An 8549-nucleotide genomic window follows, 5' to 3' on the forward strand; every position below is an offset into this window, starting at 1 on the left:
TTGCTGTAAAAAGGAAACGGGAACAATAGTTCATGCAATCTGGACATGTGAGAAAGTGAAAAATCTTTGGGAAGATCTAAACCAGATACTAAATAAAATCACAAAAAGCAATATACCAAAAAACCCAGAGATCTTCCTCCTAAGTAATATAAAAAACAAAGAATTTGGACTTGATTTGGATGGTGCACAAAAAAGATTTGTTAGGATAGCCCTAGCTGTAGCAAAAAAATGTATTATGTCAACCTGGAAATTAGAAGATAATTTGAGAATACAACAATGGTATATAGAAATGAATAAATGTATTCCGTTAGAAAAAATAACATACAATTTAAGAAATAACATTACAATATTTGAACAAATATGGGAGCCATACATGAAACACAATAGAGAAAACCTACCGTGGACATCTACCACCTAAAATGACAGATGGAGAAGATAATGAAAAGAACTGACTCAGTGGAATTTCTTGTTTATTTTTATTGAGTGACAACATTGTTTAACGGGTTTAATGTATCTTAGATTCTGAACTTTAAATAAGTGGGCAGGGAGGTGAGGGAGGGAGGGGAGGAGGGAAGGGGGGGAGAAAACGACACTATATATTTGAAAAGGAAAATGTATGTATCTTGATCAATGTGGTTTATAGTGTGAAAAATAAAAAAATTAAATTAAAAAATGAACAACAGCCTAGGACATGAGGTGTCACTCTCCAGGTGGGCCAGGATGGAGTGAAGTGGAATGGTTTCTTCGATAGGAAAATTGAAATGGATCCAGTGTCTCTGAGAGATTAACTTTGATGTGTTCTATCACCAGACGCTCAAAACATTTCATAATGGTGGAGTCAGTGCCACAGGGCGGTAGTCATTGAGGCCTGATATTGTCACCCTCTTGGGTACTGGGATGATGGTTGTTGACTTTTTTTAAAAATAATTTTTTATTTCATACTTCACCATGAATCATGTCAGTAAAAATATATACAGATATTCAGTGTTAATATATACAGTGACCTTTTCATTTTTCCCCCTTCCCCCTCCCTCCCCACCCCTCTATAACTTAAAGCAAAAAAAGAAAGAGAAAACAAACATGACAAAAGAAACAAAAGAAAATGAGATGATGCCATCCAATATTTTATACTTGACTATTTTCCTCATTGTAACTTGTTACGTCAAGAGATGAAAGTCTGAGATTGGCAGTTTCTAATAAACTTTATGTATGGTTCCCAAATTTGTTCAAATAAAGCGTACTTGTCTCTTCAGTTGTAGGTAATTTTTCTAATTATTCATTTCTATGTATGTACCATTGTTGTACTTTTAAGGTTGTTTCCATTTTCCAAATTATCATTATGTTTTTTTTCGCTGCAGCAAGTGCAATAATAATAAATCATTTTTGAATTCTGTCTAATTTTAGACTTAATTATTTATCTTTTATGTTGTTTAACAGGATGATTTTTGGGTCTTTTGGTATATTATTTTTTGTAATTCTATTTAATATTGTTTAAATCCTCCCAAAATGTTTTCACTTTTGTACATGTCCAAATTGCATGTATTATTGTACTAATTTCTTGCTTACAATGGAAACATTTGTCTGATAGTATTGGATTCCATTCTTTTAACTTTTGAGGTGTAACATATAATCAATGGCGCCAATTGTATTGTATCATATGTAACTGAGTGTTTACTGTATTAATCATGGTACCTGCACATAATTCCTTTCATGTTTCATTCTTCATTCGTATATTTAAATCTTTTTTCCAACCTTGTTTGGGTTTATATATTGTTTCATCATTTTTGTAACTTTCTTTATATGTTTGTGACAAAAATTTTTTACTAATCACAGAGTCTGTGATTAAATATTCAGAGCAATTACTCTCAGGTCGATCTTAGACTAGCTCCCAACTTTTCTTTTAAATATGTTCTCAACTGATAATTTGAAAATATTGTACCATGTGATATTCCATATTTATTTTTTAACTATTCAAATGTCAATAAATTATTTCCCCTAAAGCAATCTTTTATTCTTTTAATTCCTTTTTTTCCCTATTCCTTAAAGCAGGGGTGTCAAACTCAAATTCACAGAGGGCCAAAATTAAAAACTTGGACTAAGTCGTGGGCCAAACTAAATATTTATTGAAAATTTTCAACAACATCTGCATGTTTTATCTTCTTTCAACATATGTAATGTTAAACTTTTTCTTATTAAAATAAATGTTTAATAATAGTTTTGGTTATACTCTTTCCAGAAGAAGCATTAACAAATGAGAAATAAAATATTCAATAAATAATATTTCTCTATAGTCTTTAAGCTCCTTTTAAATGTATTTTTTTCACAAGCCAACAAGTCAAAAAAATAACAACTTGCTTCAATGAAAATCCAATCTTTCAACTATGAACAGTCCAAAGTTAACCAAAGAAAATATTAATCCAAGCTTCGCTTGCTACACTGTGATTTACTCTGATGCACCTGGGTCTAAACCAGATACTTGGCATCTCTTCTTAAATGCAAGTTCATCAAACTCCGCCTCCCACCTGTCTTGAAAGGTCCTGTTTTCTGTCTTTCGTTTGGCCATTTTTCGTAAGGGGTTTATTACATGTGAGTTGGGCGACAGGTCGCAGATGCTAATGAAAGTAAACAGAGGAAGGAGGTGGGGGCGATTAGCGGGCTGACGGGCCGGCGCCAATGCATTTGCAAAGCATTCTGGGATTTGTAGTATTAGCTGTGCATGCGCTATACTGGCGCGGCGGCCAGCGGGCCAGCTCTAATACATATTTGATATGATCTTGCGGGCCAAATATAATTATATCACGGGCCAAATTTGGCCCGCGGGCCTGAGTTTGACATGTGTGCCTTAAAGTCCATTGTAAAAGGAATTAATGAATTTTGTGGTTTTTTTTAAACTTTATTTATTCGTTCAAAATACAAATAGTAAATAACATATACAACAATTAACCATAAACATGAACATTATATTTTATAGAAAAAAAAGAAAAGAACCCCCCCCCCCCTTTCAGCCAACTCTCCTAAGGAGAGCCATAAAGAAAGAGAAAAAAATTAAGGAAAAATTAAACATGCACATTGAGATCTAATCAATATAAATCAAAATGTAAATATTCTGAATATAACAACCATTTATTAATAAAAAAACTATAGTTACCATGCAAAACATATGTATTTTTTTCCATTATTAAACAATATTTCATCTCATTATGCCATCTATTAATATCAATCATCTTTCCACGTACAAGCAATACATTTTTTCGCTACAGATAATGCTAAATATACAAAAGCAAGTTGAAATTTATCTAATCCCAAACCTTTCAGAGGTTGCAAACTGCTCAATAAAAATACTGTCGGAACTAAAGGTATTTTAATCTTATACAGGTATCCTAAAAACAATTGAATTTTCTTCCAAAAAGATTGTATATATATACATGACCAGACAGCATGAAAAAAAGTTCCAACAGAATTACCACATCTAAAACACAAATCTGATTCATGAAAACCATACATTTTTAGTTTTTCAGGTGTTAAGTATAATTGATGTAAAAAATTATAATTAATCATTGCATAGCGTGCATTTATCAGTCTAGTTACACTATCATAACAAATATCTAACCAATGATCCTCAGAAAAAATAAAACCAATATCCACTTCCTATTTACTTTTGGATTTATCCCAACCCTTTTTATCCATACCATCCTTGTAATATTTGATACATAGATGAAATATAACCCTTCTCTGGTACCTTCATAAGAAAAGTCTCAAATTTAGTCATTTCAGGTAAAATCATATCTCTACCAAACACATGTTTTACCAAAGATTGAATTTGATAATAAAGAAACAAACAGTTCTTATCAATACCATAACTGTCCCTCATCTGATTAAAAGATAAAAATTTACCTTCTTTAAAACAATCTCCCAAATTTTCCACACCTTTAAATCTCCAATGTAATAAACTTCGATTGTGTATTGAAAAAGAAATAAGTTGATTATTATATAACGGAGTCAAAGCCGATAATTCACCCCTAGAACCTATCATTTTCTTTTTCTTTGTCCATAGCTTCATTAAATGTTTTAATATAGGCACATTATGTTGCTGTAACAAATTTATATTCCATCTAAACAAAAATTGATGTATTTCAAATTCAGAAATATTTGCCATCCCAATTTTGACCCAACTTGGGGACCATTCCAAATCCATCATTGAACTAATAAATTTAAGTTGGGCTGCTTCATAATAATTTCGAAAATGTGGTAAACGTAATCCCCCTAACTCATATTTCCAAGTTAATTTATTCAAGGCTACTCTTGAAAATTTACCTCTCCATAAAAACTCCCTAACCATTTTATTCAAATCTCAAAAAAAAATATTATCAAGTAAATATGGAATGGATTGAAACAAATATTGCATATGCAGAAAAATATTCATCTTAATTGTATTTATCCTACCCAATAAATTAATAGGTAAATCTTTCCATTTAATCAAATCAGTTTTAATTTTTTTTATTAACAGAACATAATTTAATTTATATAAAGATTGATAATTAACATTCAAAATTATACCCAAATACTTAATATGATCAGTCCATTTCAAATTAATAATATTCTTATAAACTGAATAATCTCCTTCACTTACCGGTAATATTTCACTTTTTTCCCAATTAACTTTATATCCAGAAAGACATCCATATTGTATCAGACACTCCTTCAAGTGCAAAAGTGATTGAGCTGGATTTGTTAAATACACCAATACATCATCAGCAAATAAATTAATTTTATATTCCTCATCTAAAACTTTCATACCTTGTATCTGTGTATTTTGTCTTATCAGCTGTGCTTAAGGTTCGATCACTAACGCAAACAAAGCTGGTGATAAAGGACAACCTTGACGAATTGATCAAGTCAATTTAAACGGTTCCGAAATCAAACCATTCATCAATACTCTAGCTACCAGTTTACTATATAAAGTCTTAATCCAACCAATAAAGATAGGACCAAACTTAAATTTCTCCAGAACTTTAAACAAAAAATTCCACTCAACTCTATCAAATGCTTTTTCTGCATCTAAAGATATCACCATTGGGTGATCTAAAGATTGTCAAAATCTATTAATCAAACTAATCACACACAGAATATTATCTGAGGCATATCTATTCTTTATGAAACCTGTCTGATCCATATGAATCAACTTAGGTAAAAGTTTAGCCAATCTATTTGCTAAAATTTTAGCTATTATTTTATAACCTACATTTAACAACGAAATTGGTCTATATGAAGATACTTTCAAAGGATCTCTATCTTTTTTTGGGATTACTGTAATTAAAGCACTAGAACAAGACTCAGGGTAATTCATAATGTTCTCCAACTTGATGTAAAATATCTCCAAACACTGTAGAAAAATCATCATAAAAAATTTTATAAAATTCAACCGAAAATCCATCGTCACCAGGCGATTTACCATTCAGCATTTCCATCATAGACATTTTAATTTCCGAATCAGTAAATGGTGCTTCCAACTCCTGTATATCTGCATCCTCTAATGTCGGTAAATTCAACTGTGATAAGAACAGATCAATCGATCCATTTTCTTGTTTTCCTTCAGATGTATATAACTTTTTATAAAATGAACAAAATTCATTGTTTATAAGTGATAAAAAAAATTCCATCTAACAGCACTAATAGTCCTCGAAACCTGTTCTTTCTTTAATTGCTAGGCCAATACCTTATGTGCTTTCTCTCCCCATTCATAATACCATTGTTTAGTCCTATTAATCATACATTCAAATTGATAAGATTGCAAAGTATTATATTCCAGTTTCAACCTAGATAATTCTATTTTCTGATCTTCTGTAGCATCTTTCTGAAATTCCTTTTCTAACTCATCAATCTGTTTCTCTAATTCAAGACTCTGATTTAATCGATTCTTTTTTATTTTAGAAGTATAACTAATTATTTGTCCTCTCAAATAAGCTTTCATAGCATCCCATAATACAAACTTACTTTGAACAAAATTAGAATTTTCTTTAAAAAAAATTAATTTGTTTTTACAAAATAATTGATAAATTCTGTATTTTTTAATAACAATGTATTAAACCGCCAATGATAGGCCACTTGAATTTTCTCAGAGGTTGCATATGTAAAGTATAACAAAGAATGATCTGAAATCACCCTACTTTTGTATTCTGCTTGTTGTATTTTCCCTTGTAAATGTGCCAATACTAAAAAAATGTTAATTCTTCAAAACGATTCTTGTCTAGATGAGTAAAAGGAGAAATCTTTCTCTGTCGGACTAAGACATCTCCAAATATCTACTAAATTAAGATCTTTCATCAACGCTTGAACCTGAACTGTCATTTTAGGTTTCTTAACTTTCTTCGGAGATTTATCTCATAAAGGTTCCAAAACACAATTAAAATCACCACCAACTAAAACATTATCATTAGCCTGACCCAGATATACAAATGCATCTGAAATAAATATTTCATCATCTACATTTGGGGCATAAATATTCCAAAATTCACTAAAAATCTTACAATTCAATTTAAGAATACATCCTGCCTTTTCCTCCATTGATTGTAATTCAAAAGATACATTTTAACCATATAACCATATAACCACTTACAGCACAGAACAGGCCAGTTTGGCCCTACTAGTCCATGCTGTAGCAAATCCCCACCCTCCCAGTCCCACTGACCAGCACCTGGTCCATACCCCTCTAGTCCCCTCCTATCCATGTAACAATCCAGTCTTTCCTTAAATGTAACCACTGATCCCGCCTCGACCACGTCTGCCGGAAGCTCATTCCATATCCCCACCACCCTCTGCGTAAAGAAATTTCCCCTCATGTTCCCCTTATAATTTTCCCCCTTCAATCTTAAACCATGTCCTCTAGTTTGAATCTCCCCCTTTCTTAATTGAAAAGCCTATCCACATTTACTCTGTCTGTCCCTTTTAAAATCTTAAACACCTCTATCAAGTCCCCTCTCAATCTTCTACGCTCCAGAGAAAAAAGTCCCAGTCTGCACAACCTTTCCCTGTAACTCAGACCCTGAAATCCTGTCAACATTCTCGTGAACCTTCTCTGCACTCTCTCTATCTTGTTTATATCTTTCCTATAATTTGGTGACCAAAACTGTACACAGTACTCCAAATTTGGCCTCACCAATGCCTTTTATGTATCAAAATTGCTACACTTTTAGCCCTGGAATTAAATGAAGAAGAATATACATGCCCTACCCAGTCCTTCAATTTCATACTTTCTTTGACATTCAAATGTGTTTCTTGTAAAAAAGCAACATCAATTTTCATTTTCTTAATATACACCAAAATTTGCTTACGCTTAATCGGACTGTTTAAACCTCGAACATGAAAAGTAGCAAACCTCAACTTTGACATATCTACTAATATTACTAAAGACTAATAATACCTTTATATGAAAACTCAAATCAACGTAAATAGGGCCTCCAATAGGAGAAAAAAAATCACAAATTAAAGGCTAGATAAAATGAAAATATTAAAAAAAATTAACCCCCCCCCCCACCAAAAAAACTACCAAAAGGTAGTAATCCCTAAACAAAATTTGGGTGTGGATCACCCACCAGTGGCTGATGACTAATAGAACTTAGAGCAAATCTCTCCCTCCCCAGCCGAACAAAGAATAACATCAAAATATCATAATAACATAAAAAGTAAAATAAGAATAAGAAAATTCTTCTATTCATCCAGAGATTCTAAACTCGGAGATCCCACTTCAAAAGAAGTTGGACTCTTTCCATTCCTGTTTTTCCCATTTCTGCCATTTCTTCCGTTTCCAGAACAACCAGATTTTTCTTTAGGAGACAATGGTGGATGACGTCTTTGTCCTCTTATATCTGGCAATGAATCAGCAAAAATCATTGCTTCACAATCATTCTCAAAAAACCGAGATTGATAGTTTCCATAAAACACCTTCAACACTGCCGGATAGCGAAAAGTAGACTTATAACCTTTACGTCACAAAACTTCTTTAACTGGATTAAATCGACGTCGACGTTGAATGACCTCTTGACTCAAATCGGGATAAAAATAAACTCTGCTATTCTGAATCAATAACGGAGTTTGTCATTGTCTCGCATTTTGCACTGCAAGTGGAAGTATTGCTTCTCTGTCCAAATAATTCAAACATCGAATTATTACAGGTCTCGGTGGTTGACCAGATAAAGGTGTTCTTCTTAAAGCTCTATGAGCTCTTTGCAATACCAAGCCTCCAGAAAAAAAATTCTTGCCCTAGTACTTGTGGGATCCAGTCTTTAAAAAAATGAAGAGGATCTTGTCCTTCCATATCTTCTGGCAAACCAACAATTTTCACATTATTCCTTCTGCTTTGATTCTCCAAGTAGTCTATTTTCCTCTCTAACTCCTTCTCATGTTCTCGCAATTCTATAATGGATTTTTCAACCTTCAACACTTTTTCTGTATTAGAAGCCACTTGCTGTTTGCATTCCAAAAAAGCAGACTGAAATTTTTAAAAATCTTCACAAGATGCTTCCACACGTGCTTTAACTGTATTCAATTCT

Source organism: Narcine bancroftii, chromosome 1, assembly GCF_036971445.1.
Source record: "Narcine bancroftii isolate sNarBan1 chromosome 1, sNarBan1.hap1, whole genome shotgun sequence".
Taxonomy (NCBI): Eukaryota; Metazoa; Chordata; class Chondrichthyes; order Torpediniformes; family Narcinidae; genus Narcine; species Narcine bancroftii.